The sequence below is a fragment of the Cynocephalus volans genome, chromosome 3 (genome assembly GCF_027409185.1).
Source record: "Cynocephalus volans isolate mCynVol1 chromosome 3, mCynVol1.pri, whole genome shotgun sequence".
In the NCBI taxonomy this organism is placed as follows: Eukaryota; Metazoa; Chordata; class Mammalia; order Dermoptera; family Cynocephalidae; genus Cynocephalus; species Cynocephalus volans.
This window is the reverse complement of record NC_084462.1, coordinates 29,993,490-30,013,603: the sequence shown is the minus strand read 5'-3', so window position 1 is coordinate 30,013,603 and position 20,114 is coordinate 29,993,490.

The following is a 20,114-nucleotide window of genomic DNA, read 5'->3' as shown; positions in this document are numbered from 1 at the left end:
TAAATTTATTATCCATAACAAATTACCTGCAACTGAGCTCACAATTCATCAGGACACACCAGCATGTTAGGCAGTTGTCGTGGAGACCTGCTAGTTTAGAATGCAAAACACATGGGCCCGAGGTTTCGAGACCCAGTTCAGAGTTCTAGCTGTTGACCTGGTGTGAGTCAATGGCCCTGAATTTCCTCTTTTACAAAATGAGATGGCTGGATTGTTGAGCTAGTTCACCTCAAGCAATCTTGGACTATGGTAAGGACCAGAATGACCACGAGTTGTCCATACCTGTTGACCTGCGGCTTGCCATAGAGGGTGTACCTCACTTTACTTAAAAGTGTTTTATCTCATTTACAAATAAAGGATATTTTATTTATTTTACCAGAGTACCCTGGTGATTTTCTATGATTGTAGACCCTCAGCCTGGTATCGATGAGTTGAAGCCAGCAGGTTGACTGGCATTGACCTCAAAGAGAAGCCCAGGTCATGATTTGGAGACTGAAGCTGAGTTCTTTTCCCTTCTGTTGGAGACAAAGCTTACCAAGGGCCTGACACTCTGGAACTTTCCAAAGGGATGGGTGGAACATGACTGTACCTAGCAGGTGATGCCTTTAAGCAAACGCAGATTTATTTTACCTTTCCCGACTGTTGGGTCAACATCGTGGCCAAAGCTACAAGGCCAGAGCAGAAGCAAATCATGCCTCAGCAATTCTGCCAACATGCTGGGTTAATTGCCTTTGCAGACCTCTGTGTGATGCAGAGTGAAAAGGAGAAAAAATGATTTAGACTTTCAGTAATCTCGTGGGGGGTGACGCCTTCAACCACTTAAAGGGAATAAAAAAAATTCTAGAAATTTAGGTCTCTTTTAAAAATTCTTCCCCCGCTTGCTCCATCTATCATCCAAGTTGAAACTGCTGTTATGATATATTGTACATGGAGACCACACTACATCATCCGAGTTCTGACATTGCCACCGTTCTGTAGTAGGTTATAATGCAATGTAACAAATTACAATGGTGGACATTGACAAATTCAGTTTTGGGGAGTTTAAATTAATTTTGAGCTGCTTCAAGTTGGTTTAGAAAGTAATTTTTAAATAAATCAGAGGTGGACGGGGAAAGAGCTGCAAGGACTAACGTGTGCATATTCCTGTTCAGGGCCAAATCTGGCTTCAGTTTCTTGAAAGGAATGGGTGGATCGTTTACACCCAGACACTCACCTCCTGTCCTAGGAACAGAGCCAGCAGAGGGAGAGGGCTGACCTTGTAGGAAAAGACGTGATCATCAAATGACGGAATGTTCTCTAGGATCCTATACACAGTATTAGTCCATCTTACTTCCTAGAGACAAAATTAGGTTTCTTAGAGTGCAAGAAACAGAATTATACAGCAATGTGTCCGAATAGTAGATAATCCTAAAAATAACATGGTTTTTCAAATACGTTGCAGATAACGGAGGTGGTATGGTTAATGCAGAAAGAGCACAGAATTAGGAAACCTGTATTCTGTTTCCACCCTTCACACCTGCTTGCTTGTATACCTGGATCTCTCTGAGCCTCAGTTTAAAAGAGTGGAATAAAGTGCTTTATGGTACCGTTAGGAAGGTGTGGGAAATGCATGGGAAACCCTTTGACCCTTTGAAACTATAAGGAGAGCATAACATTATTATTGTTGTTGTCATCGATATTATTGTTGTTGGTGTATTTTAGAAGGCAAGACATTCTGATTTGATTGCAGTCTTGCTAGCATAATTTAAAATACATGTCCACAGTCCCTAAACTCACCCTGAGTCAGGAACGGTAGGTGCTGGTGACTGGGGTAAAGCAAGATGCTGCGATGGAACTGAGTGGGACGTTCTCTCAGAGATCATTGGATGGATTCTTCAGAACCCTGAGAGGGAAATGTTGCCTACCATCTTAGAGAGACACTGCTCCTTTTACAAAGAACAGAAGCAAAAATAATCCACGTTAGTGGAGTTTTTCTTTTTGCAAAGAAATACTCATTTCTCAGTGCATGGGGGAATCAATTAGCCACAGTGCCATGTTCAGGTAGACTTTAGATTAGCTTGAGACCATTCCACTATAGATAATTAACCTTCGTACCCAAATTAGCAGTGAAATAAGCCAGTTATTAGTTTTTATAATGAACAAAATTGAGTATTTTGGAAAGTTAAACCCCTAGAGCTTAAATTAAAATATGCATCTGGGAGAAATCCCTAAAGTATACTTCAATTCATTAATGCTACAAATTCGAACAGTAGATTGAACTGACAATGTGCCTCCTCTGAAGGAAATTGAGTCCCTCAAATAATCATTTGCATTGACCTCAGAGAGTGATTCTACTTGGTGCCCAGAATCTCAAAGACCAGCTGAATATTGAGTCGATGTCCTTTTCTTGCTAAGAGGCAACCGGCAGGTGGAGAAGAAGAAAACCTCTGTGTGGCACTAAAACAAACAAATGGTTTTATTAAAGGTCTAGATGAAAATGGTCTTAACTCCAGCCTGGAGGACATGCTTCCTTTGACTTGACTTTAGCTGTGAGAGTCAGTGGACTACGGATCATTGGGTTGAGTGTCAGAAGGATCAGGGCTGTCACTTATCAGTCCTGTGACCTTGGAAAAGACATTGAACTTCTCTAGGTCTCAGTTTCCTCCTTGGCAAAGTGGTAGCAATGATGACTGTCTCCCTCATTTCACAGGTCTGAGGATCAATGTGCATAAAACTCTGTATGTGCAAAGGTGCTGTAAACGTTAACACAGTCTTCTCTTTAGGCTGGAAGTAAAATAGACTCTACTTGACCCTACATTCCCCAGATCCATCCCCCCTAGGAAAATGATGATGCCAAAAAAAACCACCCCAAGGGTTTAGATATTAGTAAATATTTTTTAAAATATTTGCTAAATATTCCACATAGATTATGTCTTTTAATCCTCACAAAATTCTATCAATTCTATTTTTATGCTTATTGCTGACCTAAGATCACTCAGCAATCGAGAGGCAGAAGCAAGATTTGAACCCCGGCACGTACCTCCTCACGATGCTATGGTTCAACGTCTGTGTGAAGATGGGCCTAGAGGATTCTCTACACTGGTGAAAGTCCTACAAAATCACCAACTGCAAAAACAAACCCAGAAGGTTGTTTCTAGATCAGAAGCCTAGAAGGGTGGACGCTATAATCAAGCACATCATCTTACTCGCTGTGTAAAGCAATCATGCTACATGGCTAATACCACCCCCATTTCACAGAAGAGAATATAGAGGCTCAGGGAAATTAAGTAACTTGTCCCAGACTGCAGCTGGAAGAGGTGGAGCCTTTTGCAAACACAAGAGCCATGGCATTTTCCTGGCCCACTGGCCTCTCAATGAAGGGGTCCGGACCATCCCTGGGAGGGCTTCCCTGATACTATATCACAAGAGACATGCTCCCTAATTTTATGTAGGGGTAGGGAAATTTTCCCTTACCCTTAGTCCCTATTTGGAGTGGCAAAGAATAAAATCCCTCCTTTTGCTGTCTATTGGCATTTGCAGAGTCTGATGGAATGTGAACAGGGCTTGGCCCATAGAGAAATGCCTGGCATTTATATGCTGTTTATATTTTCTCATCCAAGTGCATTATACCATGTTATACGCATGCAACCTCTCAGATTTTAAACCAGTATGATCCTCAGAGAGTGAACAGGCATTTCCATCTGCCTCAGGTTTATAAGACCTATGTTGGGACTGGGAAGTACTGGGGTGCCCCTGGCCCAGACCCAGATGGAGAATCTGGGGCCAGTAGGGGCCATTCCACCATTCTGCTCAGCTTTGATGTGACAGAAGCAGGCTGATGAGTTTGTGAGGTGACTGGCTAGTAACTGTGTGTGGCACAGGGTCCTGGGGGCTGGGCTGCCTGATGGTCTATGTTCAGGCAGCTCTCTTGTTCCTTGCAGCATATTCGCTCTGGATGCACAGACAGGAAGGAGAAAACAGCAAACTTTTCCATGGGTCACACAGTGCATTCATATCAGACAGCGGTGGGAACAAGCAGACTCCGGAAAATAATCAAGGTGAGGTTGCACTGGAGATGAAGATAAATTCGGAGGGATTTTTCATGCACACGAAAAGTCTGAAGTTCAGTAATGGAGACAGGGTGGCCTCTAAGAGGAGACAGGATAATTTATTGAGAGAGGAGAAAAACAATGAAACAGAAATTCAATGAATATTTGCCTGAGTATTCAAAAGGAGGCTGTAAGCAGATGCTTGGATTGAACACACATCCCCATGGGAGAAAGCTGTATAGAAAGAAATCAAGAGTGAATTGGAAAAAAAGATGATGAAGAAATTAGAAATTCTGAAGACAAACAGAACTCAGACACTCATGGAATCTGTATGAGCATCCGGGGCCTGGGTAGAGGGGTCAGCGGCTGGTCCCTCCCCGAGCCTCCTCCTCCGAGGTGCTGTGTGATCTTGCTCTGGGACGCGTTAGGGTGCAGATACCTCTGAGCTCCAGTCTCAGTGTGCAAATTCAGAGGCAGAAAGGGGCCAGGCACTGGGAACATGCTTCGGGGCCACGTCCTGAGCACAAGTCTAAGCGGGCTAGACAGAGGACAGGGAACACAGCACCGGGTAGATCAGGGATCACGGAACGGGGAGGGATAAGATGCCAGAAGGGGTTTGGCCTTCTGGATTTTAAGGATGAGCTGAGATTCATCTTAAAGGCCAGATCAGAAGAGATGAATGGCCAGGATTCATGGCCAACTTCTGTTTTTCTGAGGGACACTTAGGGAAACTTAAAGACTAAAAAACATAGTCCACTGAATACACATTTTTCCCAAAGAAGACACAAAAATGGCCAAAGGTATATGAAAAGGTGCTCAGCATCACTAATCATCAGGTGATAGAGTTTGGATGCGTTGACCCCCTCAAAGCTCATGTCAAAATCTGATCCCCAACTTGGCAGTGTTGGGAGCTATTTGACTCAGGGGGTGGACCCCTTATGAATGGATTAATGCTCACCCTGGCTGGGGTGGGGGGTAGTGAGTGAGTTCTCACTCTATTAGTTTCCAGAGAGTCGGTTGTTTAAAAGACCCTGGCACCTCTCCCCCTCTCTCTCTCTTGCTTCCTCTTGCCATGAGATCTGCTTGTACCTGCCGGCTCCCTGCCACTTTCCACCATGAGTAGAAGCAGCCTGAGTCCCGTGCCAGACGCAACTGTCCCAGAATCATGAGCCAAATAAACCTGTGTTCTTTATAAATTACCCAGTTTCAGGGATTGTATTATAGCAATAGAAATGGACTAATACATCAGGGAAACGCAAATCAAAACCACAATGAGATACTATCTCACACCTGTTAGAATGGCTATTAACAAAAGGCAAGAGTTGGCAAGTGCTGGTGAGGGTGGGGAAAAGGGAACGCTGTTGGTGAGAATGTAAACTGGTACAGCCATTATGGAAAACAATATGAAGGTTCAGCAAAAAGTTAAAAATGGAACTACCAGATGATCCAGCCATTCCACTATTGGCCATATATCTAAAAGAAATGAAATCAACATCTCACAGAGACGTCTACACTCCCATGCTCACTGCAACATTATTCACAATAGCTAAGATATGGAAACATCCTAAGTGTCCATCGATGGACGAATGGATAAACAAATTGTGGCACATGTACGTATAATGCAATGTTATTCAGCCTTAATAAAGAAGGAAATCCTGCCATTTGTGACAACATGGATGAACCCGGAGGACATTATGCTAAGTAAAATAAGCCACACCAGAAAGAATACTGCATGATCTCATTTGCAGGTGGGATCTAAAAACAGTAAAATTTATAGAAACAGAGAGCAGAATGGTGGTCACCAAGGACGAGCAGGTGGAGGAATGAGGAGGTAAAGGATACAAATTTGTGATTCTGTGGAGTGAATAAGACTAGAGTTCTGGTGAATAGCATGAGAACCATAGTTAATAATATTGCATTGTATACAGGAAAATTGCTAAGAGAGTAGATATTAGGTGCTCTTACTACACACACACATAGAAAGGTAACCATGTGAGGGGAAGCCTATGTTAATTTGCTTGACTACAGTAATCATTTCACCATGTATGTGTAAATCAAAACATCATGTTGTACACCTTAAATATATACAATAAAAAAGAGCATGAAAAATTAAAAGAAAAAAATAAGAACATGGTCAACAGCTTTGAGTCCCAAATGTTTGAGGAAAAAAAAATCCGGAAGCTGAATTCTGTAAAAAGTCACTTGTAGTTGTCTCTGCCAAACTGCAGGAGCTACGTTCCTGTCTGTCCCGTCTCCAACATTGCCATCAGGCTGATTTACAATTAAGGATTCTAAGATCTTATGGGGAGAACTAGGGACACGAGGATCAGCAGTGAGCATAGGAAAGTCCCTCAAAATATTTTTTAAAAAAAGGAAAAAATAGCACACCAAGTATAGAAAGTATCGATCTAATTTTAAATGTCTTCTTTTAGTAATACTTCACTGTTAATTTCCATTTGCCGCCCTACTGTGCCCTAGAAACATTTTACACTCTCCTTTCTTTGTAGTCTTAAATAAATTTGTTTTGCTTTGCTGCAGTTAATACACATGCTAAAGAGACTTACTCCAAGTGTGATCCTCCATCCAAATGTTCAATGTGTTTCTGATTTTGCTATGGTGTTTAATTCTATCTTCTTGGATCTCACCAGAGCCTTTGAGTAACTTGGAGGCTTGAGACAGTCAAAATTTTGCATAGCTTTCTTTAGCCCACAGTGATTTATAAGTCTTTCTCAAACCGGTACACCTCATATGCAGGTTTACACGGTAACTTAAAGCCAAAGCACAGGCAGGTGGGCCCTTTACTTGCAACTCATTCTTTCCTGCAGATGCCAGGCAGCATTTCTAAAGCCCGGGTTTATTTCCTCTCCATTTTTTCTATGTCTTGCTCAGATGGTTGCAACACACTCCACACCATCCATGCCGTCGGCTTCACCACACCGTTCTGCCCCACCCCTCAGTGCCCTCATTCCGAATCACCCTCCGTGCAAGTCACTATGGCACAGGCTTCCTGAGCACAGGCGCTTGAAACAGACAGACACGGTTTCCAATCTTGACTCTGTACTCCAGCAGATGTTGCTCTTGGTTCCAGCATCCCACCTGCTGTAATAGTTTCCTGTGGCTGCCTTAACACATTGCCACAAACTTAAAACAAAACAAATTTATTATCACACAGTTCTGGAGGTCAGAAGTCCAAAATGGGTCTCACTGGGCTAAATCAAGGTATGAGCAGAGCTGGGTTCCTTTCTGGAGGCCCTGGGGGAGAATCCATTTCCTTACCTTTTCCAGCTTCCGGAGGCCACCTGCATTCCTTGGCTTGTGTCTCCTTCCTCCAACTCCAAAGCCAGCAAGGGTAGTTTGAGTCTTTCTCACCTTGCATCACGCTGACACTGACTCTTCTGTATCCCTCTTCTGCTTAGGAGGACCCTTGTTGACAACATTGAGCCCACTTGGGTAATCCAAGATAATGTTTCTATTTCAAGGTCAACTGATTAGTCATGTTAATTCTGAGGAGCTTCCTTAATTCTCCTTTGCTGTGTCATATAATATGAGAGTAGTCATAGGTTCCATAAACATGCTAGGAGAGGCATTATACTGCTTTCCACGCCATCCTGTTTCAGGAAGTTCCCAACTTTTGTCACATGGTGATGTACAAAGACTGCATCCCACTCTGAGGGTGACAAAGCTGGACTCTTGCTTTCTCAGGCCCATGCTGGTAACCAAGGTCAAGCCCACTAGGGGTACCCACCCTGGACTTGGGCTTGGGAAACACAAGCAGCAAAGCATGGGGCATTTTTCCTGGGTGCCTACACCTAAGACTGATTCTTCCACCCTCTCAATGGTTCTGTAAGCTTCCTGGCATTCTCTCTGCACCCCCCAGAATTTCTTTTGCTGTATTTTTCAATGTCTTTTTGATGACCCTCTTTGCTGCTCACTGGTAGCTGTCTTTTGTTGCTTGTAGCTATGAGCTCTGAATGTGATCTCGGACAAGACACTGAACTTCTCTGGTCTCAGTTTCTTCATGCAATTCTGACCTCAAGAGTTTTGAAAAGGGTAAATGAGATGAGGTATAAAGAGTCTGTCATAGGGCTTGGGACCTGAGAAACTTTTAATAAGTGATAGGAGAAGGAGGAGAATGGAGTGTTTATGTTCTGGGTTGAGTGACTAAAATCTCAAGATGGCAGAGGGTGTGCAGAAGTAAACTGGCACATGGAAGTGAGAATAATGCATTTCATTCCAGAGTTGTTTGTACATTTTGAAAAGCACCAAGTGCCATTCAGAGGTTACCCTGCCACAAAGACAACTGATTGAGACACAACTGTAAAAAGATAAAATTAGCCAGTTGAGATATAATGGAAAAAGTCAAACAAACAGGTTATTCTCATGTAGACAAAAGATCTACAGAGAGCTCCCTGGACTTCTGCCTCTTTGGGGACCACATTGCAGAAATGATATGGAGATGATGTCCCAGAGGAGCCAGAGCTGCTCACGCACATTCACCTTGCAAGCCGAGCACATTCTTTAGAGATGCACAGACCTTAAACAGTGCTTCACAACCTCGAGAGTGACCCAGATATGATTTCTTGACTATGACTGACACACAAGGTCAAGTAATGTGGCTGTCAAGAAGTCTCCATTGAGTTGACATCTTTTGAAATCGCTGATGGCAGAGTAAGCTTATTTTAGTTTAATCACTTAAGAGCACTGCCTCTATTCTTCCAAGAGCAAAGTGGGGTAAGGAGAGTGCACACCAGCAATCGTTATCATTCATCGAGTGCGTATTATAAGACAACACTGGGCTGGGGCTCCACCTACATTATCTCACAATGGTCTGCCCGGGCCAAGTATTATCTTCAGGTAGGCACCTGGGCCCTCTGGAAGCAGATGCTAAGAGAGAGTTAGAAATGCAAAAGGTTTACTGGGAAAGACAAAGAGGAAGGAAGAAGGATTGGGAAGGGGGAGCTATAGACCAGTGCAGACCCAACAAAGTCTCTGCCAGCCCAATGGAGCATTCTGGAACCCAGTCTTCTCACTCAAGGGGTCCTGCATTGGGTGGAAATGGCCTGGCCTGAGTTCCACTGCCTTGCTCAGCTATTGGCCAGCAGCTGCATGGAGAACAGTGTGCCCTCAGCCCCAAAGCTGAGGTGGATCCTAAAGGTGTGAGCAGCTGGAGACCGTCCACTCGGTGCTGTATCCAAGTCTACCAGAGTGCCGTGCTCCCCACGGTGCAGGTGGGGCCAGGGAAGCACGAGCAATTAGGGAACCTACCTGCAGGTGCATGGTGAGGAGAGGCAGAGCCTGAGGTCTAAGCTGAGCTCTCAACAGTGCCTGCACCTGGAGACCCCCTCTCAAGAACCTCACAGAGGTGTTAACGCAGATAAAAAGAGATAAGGCGCTTGAAAGTTATTTGAGAAGAATAAAGGCCCATAAGTGTTGAGAGAATTAGACAAGTGGATATTAAAGAAGAATAAGCAATATCCTATTTATTAATTTTCCTCGATTTTCCCTGCCTTCTCTTTGAGACATTATGCTCCAGCTCCCAGAGAGGCACGAAGGAAGGCTTTTTACAGCCTGTGAAAAGTATTAATAATTTGGTATGGTCTTAATTCATTTCATGATTCAGTTCTGCCAAATCTACAGAGACTGCTTCCAGCCTTGTAATTATAAAAGGTGCTTCCAAATCGGTCCTGACTTGATCTTACACTATTTGATCATTTTATTATTCCGTTTTACTTTATTATTCGGTTTGATTTGGCTCTAAGAAACCTTAGGCTACATAAACTGTGTGTTTTATACCTTTAAAAGTTCTGTTGAGATAAATTCTTATATAAAAATGTTGTAATGCTAAATCAATGTCATTTATTTTTAAATATGAGAATATTGCTGTAAGAGCAGAAATCCTTGATACCAGATACAGGATTTTGTATAACCCTGTACGAGTGTCCATACTATACAGTAGTCCCCCCTTATCCACAGCTTCACTTTCTTTGTTTCAGTTATCTGTGGTCCAAAAAATATTAAATGGAAAATTCAAGAAATAAAACAATTCATAAGTTTCAAATTGCATGCTGTTCTGAGTAGCATGATCACATCTCGGGCCATCCTGTCCAGGACGTGAATCATCCCTTCAGTATCCAGGCTGTATATGCCACCTGCCTGTTAGTCACTTAGCAGCTGTTTTGGTTATCAGATCAACAGATCTCAAGAAGGACAAGCACTGTACAATAAGATATTTGAGAGAGAGAGAGAGAGACCACATTCATATAACTTTTATTACAATATATTGTTGTAATTATTTTAGTCATTGTTTTTCATCTCTTACTGTGCTTAATTTATAAACTAAGTGTTATCATGGGTATGTATGTATAGGAAAAAACATAGCATGTACTGTGTATATAGGTTAGGTGCTATCCATGGTTTCTGGAATCCACTGGGGGTCTTGGAATGTATCCCCTGAGGATTACCATAGAAGATTTAATCAGCAGTTTTTAAAATATACATTACTTTGTGCTAATGTCAAATATGTGGCTAAGATACAATTTTATTTTGTAGCTGGTAATTTTGGTGCAGTCAGAAAACTCTGACTTTAAGCCTCATGAGGGCAGTCAAGGTAGCTCTTGTGTTCCTCTGTCTCTCACATGGGGATTTTCAAATAATAAGTGTTTGATGAGCAACTTAAGTGAATGAATGGATAGCTTTGGGGTCATACAGGCTTAGGTTCAAATCCTAAGCATGTTGCTTTCTAGCTAGGAGCCTTCTGAACATCATTTAAGTTATTTAATCCTTGGTTTACTGGTAAGATGAATAATCCTACTTCCCAGGGCTACTGTGAGAATTAAAGATGACAGTAAATATGATGGAATCTTCCATACTCTTACGGTGCCAAGCAGAGTGCCCAGCACATGGTTACTCTCAACAAATGATAGTTTGCAAAATTCACACCCTCCCTTTCTCATGGTTCCTATAAGGATTAAATATTTTAGCAGAATTAGCAGGTTGCAATGCAGACTTGTGAGTCTCAGTTAAATATCATTTTGGTTCCTTTCGAAGGGATATACATTCTGGCAATCAATTTAGTGCTTTTTCTTGATTTGGTGGCTTATGTTAGTATTATCTAGAAAAGTATCCTTTTAAGTGCACACACTTTTAGTGAGCATGCGCCACATGCCTGATGCTGGTCTTAGCACTTTCAAAGTATTGGTTCATGTGGTCCTCTCAACAGTAACCCACTTGTTGGCTGAAATTTAGATATAATTATCATGATTTCCGTTTTACAAAAGGGAGAACTGAAGCACAGAGATAAGATGTTTAATTGCTGGTATGGCACAGATGGGATTCACACTGGGTTGCCTGTTTCTGGGGCTGTCCCCGCTAGCCATTATCCTAGCCTGCCTCTGATGTGGAAAGATACTGCCAGAGGTGTCTTGCAGAAATTAAGATCAAACAACTGGCCTGAAGGATCAAATATTTTTTTATAACAAGTTAACTAATCAGCTGGTTCTATTGGTAGACATAATTCTTTTTGTTCTAAAGCAGGTAATACTTTTATCTGAGAGTCCCTGTAGCATGTGTGCACATGCATGCACACACTCTTAGTTTTTATAGCAGAACAAGTAGTCCTGATTCATTTCATCTGTCATTCACTCACTCAACAAACGGGTATTGAGTTCATCCAGTGTACAAAATATAGTGTTAAGTACTATGAGAGACAGGGGTAGGCAAGACCTGTTCTTTGCCCTTAAGGAGATGATTAACAAACTAACCTATCATTCAATCAGTTTTACAGTCTGGTGTCTTTCAGCCTAGTCAGTGTCTATGCCATCCAGCATTTAACAAAATAAGTCTATTCAGTACAGAATAACAGGGGTCACTTTGACCCGTTAGGTGAAGTCACCATTTGAATTACACAATTCTGTCAAATGAGTTTAAGTGAATGGAAGGTCCTTGAATTCCAATCAATGATCAGGCTTGGTAGTTGCAGTTGAAGGTGGAGGGAAAGGCAGACAGATAGATGTTTATAAAATGTTTACAAAAGCTATTTGAAAACCAGGCAAACCCACTTTTTGATTGCTCTGGCTTTGAACAAGCCTTTGTTTGGATAACAAAAGAAGTCTTGATATCATTACAGGAAGAAAGGCTCCGTGTTTTGAATTCTGTATTACTGCATGTGAATATTTGGCTACCTGCTCAAGCACCTGTGCTCTTGTGAAAATACTGCTAGTGTTTGACACTGTACTGACAATAGCGTACTTAACTTTTTGTAAAGCTTTAGCATTTTCAAAGCCTCTTTCCATGCATGAGCTTATTTGATTCTCAAAATAATCTCCTGTATTAAGTCAGGCAGATAATCATGTCCTTATTTGATAAACAGGCAGTTGACACTTGGAGGGTTGGGCACATTTCTCAAGGTATGTTATTAGGAAGTGCTGGCGCCACAACCAAACCCATGTTTTCAGATTGTGACCTTTTGGTTGTTTCCTGCAATACCCTGACATAGGCCAATGTATGGACTAGACCACCGCTTTCAAGTTTTGCAAACTCAAAGCTACTGGATGGGAATCAGAGTAGATACCTCTTATCAGTGATGACAAACACGTGCGGGCATGCTTCCCTCGCCTATGCCCAGGGCACAGAGCAACCAATCCACCAACACTCTCTTCCAGATGTGCCTTAGAAGCCCTCGCAGCATGTGGTACAGGCAACCACAGTTGACTGGAGCTGAGAAACTGATCTGCTTATTCCTGGGAGTGTTCAAGCAGGGACTGGATGCCCACCGGTCACTCAATTTACAGAAGAATTCCATGCATTTAGTAGAATGTTCAGAATATCAGTGGTTCCCAAGCATGGTTGTACTGCAGAATCTTCTGGTGGCATTCAGAAAGGAGCTTATTCAATTACTTTTAATTGAGATTCCTGAGGTCCAGCCAAGACCTGCTGAATCACCACCCCTGAGGGTACAACCCAGGAAACTATCATTTGTAAACTGTTCTGAGCTGGTTATGATGCAACAAGTCTATTGCTTGTGAACAGGACCACATGACCTCTAAGGTCGCTTCTGAATTTGAAATGTAAACTTTGTGACTTACCACAGCCCGGCCTGAGTGATTTGATGCATCATGCACACTGCATCATAGGGTATGGAGTTGCTAAATCACACTGAAAACAATTAGTCAAAACAGGTGAAAGAAAGCACCAACTAGCCTGCCATCTGCATATTAGTGGCAAATTAGACTTCCCACGTTAGCTATGTTCTCAGTGATATTAGTGTTACAAGCCCTAATGTATTGTATTTTATACTTCGGAGAGCTGGAAGAGAATACTAATTACATGCAAGTTTTCCAAGATTTCAGCTGGGAGTATTTCACATGAAAGTTAATTGTTCTTTGGGGGCTTTACCACCAGTTTATCCAATTAACACAGAGTTTGCCTATAAATCATGGTTTTGCTTACAGAAGGGAAACGATATTATTCACTTGGATAAAATGGGGCTTGTTCTAAGGCTATTCTGAAATCAGCCTGATAGCTTCTAGAACACTGTGTTCACCTGCTGCCTTCTGAGCTGGAATGAGGTTTGTTTTGCAGAACAGCAGAAGTTGCTGATGAAACACTGTGATAAAAAAAAGGAGGCCAAGCAGATTTGCTTCCAACGCTTTTCCTCTTACTGCTGTCTCTATGAACTTGGAAATTGTTGAAGATCAAGTGCAAAAATGGTACAAACAATCCTCCCATTGATAATTGTACATTATCCAGTTCACAGACAGGTGTGCTTTCTTCTCATCTGACCTCAGAGGAGTCTGCACAGTAGGCATTATTATTCCCATCTTACAGGACTCCATCTACTCAATATTTTCCCATTTGGCCTTGTAGATTTGGCTTATTCTCTTTTAGAGAACTACAGACATTGCTGAACAGTATTTTTAAAAATGGACCCTATTGTCTCCCAGAGAGAGTAAGTAGTGCGAATGGTTGGTATGGCCCTGAGGTTGAGCTCATACCAATCCCACCTCTGCTTGGCTCTGGTCAGGGCTGCACATTCACCTTAATTCCTGTCCTCTTTGGAAGCTCTTGAGATTCAGCACGGCATAGGCACTGGGGAGAGTTCAAAGTCAGGAGTGCACAGAGTCAGGACTAGGCATCCATCAACTCAAGCACAGTCCACACTGAGTGGTCACTAAAAGCTGTAAGCCAGGGAGGGAGCCAAGCACTGAGAAATAGGGGGTGGGGGGTGCGGGGGCTGTTAGCATCTCATGACAGGAATATACGGTCCTGGGAGAGTCAGCCAGTTCTTCTTGTGGGGATTCCTTCTTGCCTGAGATTGTTCTCATTGTATCACACAGCCTCTGAGGTCTCCAGAAAGGTCCATGTGAAGGATGTGCAATGAGATGACCCTGAAAGGAGAAGCTGGATCACTGAGGGCAGCAGATGCAGGAGCCTCCACTTGTGTCCCAGCTCATTCCTCCCAGGAAGTGTCATCTCCATTTCCCACTGGGCACCATCCATCACTCACATTCCACATCATACACCTCATAGCTGTAAGTGTCTGTGACTCTGCAGGTTAGGTATCAGGTATCAGAGGGTAGGAGGCGAGGTCCTGAAAGGTGCACTGGTAAGGAAGCAGTTCAGCCCCAAACGCACCCCATGCTCTGCTTTGCCACACTGAGGCTGTGACTCTGCCACGCCGTGTTTCTTTGCCACCTGCGTCTATGCTAGGCTCTGCCTGCAGGGGGGACTGCAGGGAGGTTTGAAGCCTGCAGGAGGAGAGATGAGGGCTTTGCTCCTCCTTGTTCTCCTGTTGCTCCTGTTAATGTGAATGACCTTTATTTCTTAGTAATACCCTCCTGATCCTCCAGTGGAAACTGGAACAGTCCTACTGAGTGTCAGCATCAATATCTGAACTCTGAGAGGGAGCATTCTCGCTCAGCAAGAGCACAGAACTGGACACCTGACCCTCGTGGCACCTCTTCCAATGCAGTGGTATCTCTACCACTCCTGGACCTCAAACACTTGCATATGGGCTGCCAACATGCCCGGGATGCTGAGGTCAACTGGCACTTGTCAAGGGTCATAGGCAGGGCTAGTGGCATAAATATGGTAAGCCCCTCTAAACTTAGTCCGTCCCTGGGTGGTAAGTGGAAACACCATAGCTCAGTGATGAAAGCCACTGTCATGGAGGTTAGTCTTAACTCCTCTGCTTCCCTGCTGTTCCATCTGAAAACCATCAACAAGCAATTCTAACCCAAACAAACAAATAAATACGTTCACGCCTGTCCACTATTAGCCATCTCTGCTGCCACCATCCAGACCTTCCCAGGTTGAGCTGACCACTTTTCTCTTGGGTCTCCAGATTCCCTCATCCTCAGCCTCTGTAGGAGCCCCCATTACGCTGAGTGGCGTTTATTTGTTTCCAGCTTTGACTTTGCAACTGAGTTTTGTGATCGCATCTCTGGCTCCGTCCCTGTCATGGCAGGGAGAACACTGCTGCCTGTGTCTCTCTGCGACTTGTATAATGCTCAGGGCATAAACAACCTTGTTTTGCTAATTCCTCCGGGTTCCTCTCCAATGACTGGTGTGTGGTGATGCTGGGTCACTGTCCGAGGGACTTGACACAATGAAGTGGAAGTTGGCCTGTCCTGGCTGAGTGGCTCAGAAGGGAGGGTCCCCTGGGAGCTGCTCTGGGCTGGGCTCACTCATCCTCGGATGAGGATGTATACAAGCCACCTCTTAGATGCTCAGTCTCTTCCGAGTTTGGTGTGAGCCGTGACTACTGACCTCCTGGTTCCGGGTAGCTTTATGAGTGTGGCGAAGGAGCCTCCTGGATCTCCCTCAGTGCCAGGTGCCCCTTTCAACAGTAGCTACTTAATTATTTTAAGCCCTTGAAAGCCCTCAGGCTACAGAAGCATTCTCACTCTCCCCCGGCTTCAGCTATATTCTTGAATTCCTTCCTTCCGAACGGCAGTCTGCATCGATGATAAATAAATCCCACCATCATTCTTAGTATCAAGAATTAGGACAACAAAAGCAAAGCCCGGATTTCATCCATGGTTAATTTTTCTTTTGAAGGAAGTTTTGTCCTTATTAGCTGATAAAGGATCGTACTGGCTGGAATTACTTCCCCCTGGGAGAGCCTGGATAACCCGAGGACTTCAGTCAAAGAGAACAACAGTTTGCTGCTGCTCGCTGTTTTAGATGTCACCTTCACGAATTTGGTGACTGCCAACAGGCACTGGCTGTCCCTTAGCAGCCTGACTGCAAGCCACCTTTCACTCTGTGACTGCCAGTGGGAGTGACAGACAAAAAGACAGACAAAGGGAGGGACAGAGAAGAAAAGGGTTCTTTCTCCCCTCCTCTTAAAGCTTTTCTTCCCTGTTTGGCAAGGAATCGAGGGTTTGGTGGCTGAGATGGCCCTACAATACACTTTTTTTTGTTGTTATAAATCCATAACTTTGGAGTAGTTCAAACTACCGACTCCAGAAAATTGTTTGGAAAATGCCTATTATGGACTTAATTTGGGATACTCTGTCCTTCCCACAGCCAACGTGGTCTGATGAGGACCTAAGTACCTGATACCGATCCCCAGTTGCCCTAATAAAACTGACTCACTTTCCAGTAGACTGGATACTTTGCAGGACGTGGTGGCTTCTCCAGCGGAAATGACAAATTGGGCTCTGTGGTATCGCTGCTCTTGTTCCAATAGTACACATCTCATTTCTCTGGAGGGTCATTCAAAGTGTGTCAGGCTGATTGTGTAAGGAAGCATAGCATTTTAGACTAGGGGATGTTAATATAGTTCTTTCACTTTACAAAGGAGGAGTCTAAGTATTTGAAAGGCTAAACATCTTAGCTAATGCCAGTCCTTTTTTTGGTGAAATTTCCAACACCCCATGGCTCAGCTTTTCACCATCAGCAGAAGATCCCTTCACCTGACGTGAGACTATGTGGTTAGGTTTAGAAATAAAGAGAGTCATTTCTTTATTATTCACAATATAAGAAAAACATAGGCCCTAGAATTATCTCACATTTTAATAATATGGATTATTTCTTCTACTTATAAAAATATTTTCCCATTGTTAAACATTTTGGGAGTATGGAAAAGGTATAAAGAAGAAATGAAATGTCTTCTGGAATTTTATCATTGAGATATAGATACTGTTAATAGTTTAGTCTCAGTCTCTAACCTTTTTAGGGGCAATATTGCCCTCATTTTCCAGAGGGGTTGGGTGTAGCCTATAAGGCTAAGGATACACAGAGAATAAATTGTGGGGTAGAGACTAGAAATTAGATCCCTGGGGTCCCTGTGAAGGGTTCTTTCTGCTCTATTATGCTGCATTAAGGTTCATGGTGACTCTGGCCCTACAGGAAATGGGCTGTAGAATCTGTAGGGTGGATCTGGAAAGGTGGCCACAGGATGAGGACCGCATACTCTCTATTAGACCTGCAGGGTGATGGAGTTTTGCAAATTGCTGTGCTGCTGTGGAGCTGAGGCATCCCTCCCTCCCTCCCCTCCTCCACTGCTTTGCTTATTAAATACATATTAATTGAGCATCTATGCTCCAGGGCTAGCAGGGCAAACCAAACATTGAGGGAAGCAACTTATGCAGAGGTCATATGGAAGAGAGAGAGAGAGAGAGAGAGAGAGAGAGAGTGATGCAAGATTCTTCTAGCATGTTCCCTTTCCTTCTTAGTGACCTACCTTTTCCTGGGCATCTGGGAGGACACAGCAGGTGCACATTCTGTTGTGAAGAAGCCAGGTGGAGCATTTGTGTGCTCTGGTTTTTCCCTTCTATCCCTGGCTATGAGAAAATGGAGTAACTATGGCAAGTTTTAAGCTGGGAAGGTCCTTTGCAGTGATGATCTAGGTCAATCCCTGTGTTTTGCAAGTAAGAAAACCGAAACTCATAGACTCACCCCTAAGAGACTTACATAGAGAGTCTGTAACAAAGACAGAAACTAGAATTTGCTGCCTTTTGATTTTCTTATAATTCTTTTAATCAGGGGAAGCAAATAAGGCACGACTGTGTCCATTAGCTGAAGAGGTCAGTGAGACGTATCTCTGCATGATAATAGCTAGTATTTATTTGAGGACTTCCTACGTGCCAGGCATTGTTCTTAATGTCTTACATTAAATGACTCTCTACCTCTCACCATGCGAGATGGGCACTCCATCATTCTCATTTTGCAGATCAAGTGCATGGTGCACAGAGGGTTAAGTAATGCATCCATGTCACAAGGTTATGAATGGCAGGGTCAGAGGCTGAACTTTGTTCAGAACCATCATATCAGGCTGCCTTTCTTACCGTGGATGATGGGTGTAGAGAACAGGCTAAAAGCAGAGCTTCTAGGTCACATGGGCCCCAGTTCTAGCAGGACGTGCTGGCTCCACATCTACTTACAGTTCCTCCCCCATCTGCGGGCCCTGTCCAAACCCTGTTCCTTAGGCTGGAAGGCTGAGGGACAGGTAGCCAAGTATGCAGAGAGTGGCTCTCACCCCAAGTTGACAGTGATATTGAGATCAAAGTAGCTAGCATAAGAGCTGAAGATCAGGCAGACAAAGAAGTGGGTTGTTGTGGATAAATGGAATCCCGGTGGGCACTCAGGACAGTGGGGAAGACAAGATATGGCTATGTCCTATTGGAACTGAGTGAGAGGGTGCCGGGTCAGGAGATGAGGGCTTTGAGCAGTGGTTGAGCAATCCAGCAGCAGGTCAGTCCCAGACAACCTAGGGGTGGGACTATCAGCCCCTGAGGCCATGTCTGTGTCATCTCGGGATGGTGCACAGAGCATGATGGGGTGGTGGACATCTGCTACAAGGGCCTCAGAAGGGAGGAAAGAGCAGGGAGTGAAAGCTGTCAGGTCTTGGGCTGGTCATAGACAAGCATGGGGAGAAGGAAGGAAGCTGAACGATTAAGTGAAGACCAGGAGAATAAGAGAATAAGAGATATGATACACAGCCAAAAGGGCCACACAGGGGCTCCTAACTCTGTTTCCAAAAACACACTGCCGTAAGGATATTTCCTAGGCATGGAATTGAAAGATATACCATAGAGACAGGGTGAAGCTTTTGAAGAAAAGGAAGAGGATAGAAGTCAGAAATAGATTGGGTAATGGAAACCAGCAAACTTTGCAGGTGACATGGTAAGCTGGTTGCATCAAGCCTTACGAAGGAACCAGCTATGGTTTACAGTTAATATTAGACTTCAGCACTTGGAACCATTGTAAGGAGAGACGCACACAAACAAAGTCAGAATCTTTGCAAGTAGCACTTACAGAAAAATAAGTAAATAAATGAAAGGGTTGAAACAATATTGTTGAAAAGTAGGGCTTCTTGTACCATCAGACATTTAATTCACCCTCCCTACCTAGCAAAGCACAGCAGTGGATTATTTCTTTGGTTTGCTGTCCCAATGGTGCAGGCTGGTCAGAGATTCCCATGGTCTTTAGTCTCCAGCTACGAGTACAATTTAGAAGGATGTAATTCACTCTTATTCTAAGACCACAAACTAGTGATAAAATGGCTAATATTGCCATTACAGGCTAAACTATTAATATTTAATCATAAATGAAATAATTTTAATGTGCTCATTGGGCATATTAAAACACTGGGAAAAGCATGAATTACTAGAATTGTGCTAAAATCTAAGAATTAGGTGGAAAAGCTGAGGGAAGGTTTTCTGTTCCCTCCAGAACTTTCCACCTGATAAATCTCAACCAGGGGCAGCACGACCCCCAGGGGACAGCTGGAAATGTGTGCATGTGCATGTGTGTGCATGACTCATAGGCAATGGGGAGCTTCACTGACATTTATTAGGTGAGGCCTAATGTCCTACAATTCTCAGGGTAGTCCAAGAAAACAAGGAATTATTTCATCTAACGTGCTACCCTGTTGAGAACACAGGATACCACATCCAGACTGCAAGTACAGTACTAGAATGAAATACACCCCATTCATGCTCGCCTGATAAACCCAAACCAATACAGAGATCAGCAAAAGGCAATTTTCAAGTCCTTAAAATTGCTGTACTGAAATCTACTTGAAGGCTGTGGCCACACCTGACATCACTCTGCATGTCCACAGGACACAGCGGAGCACCT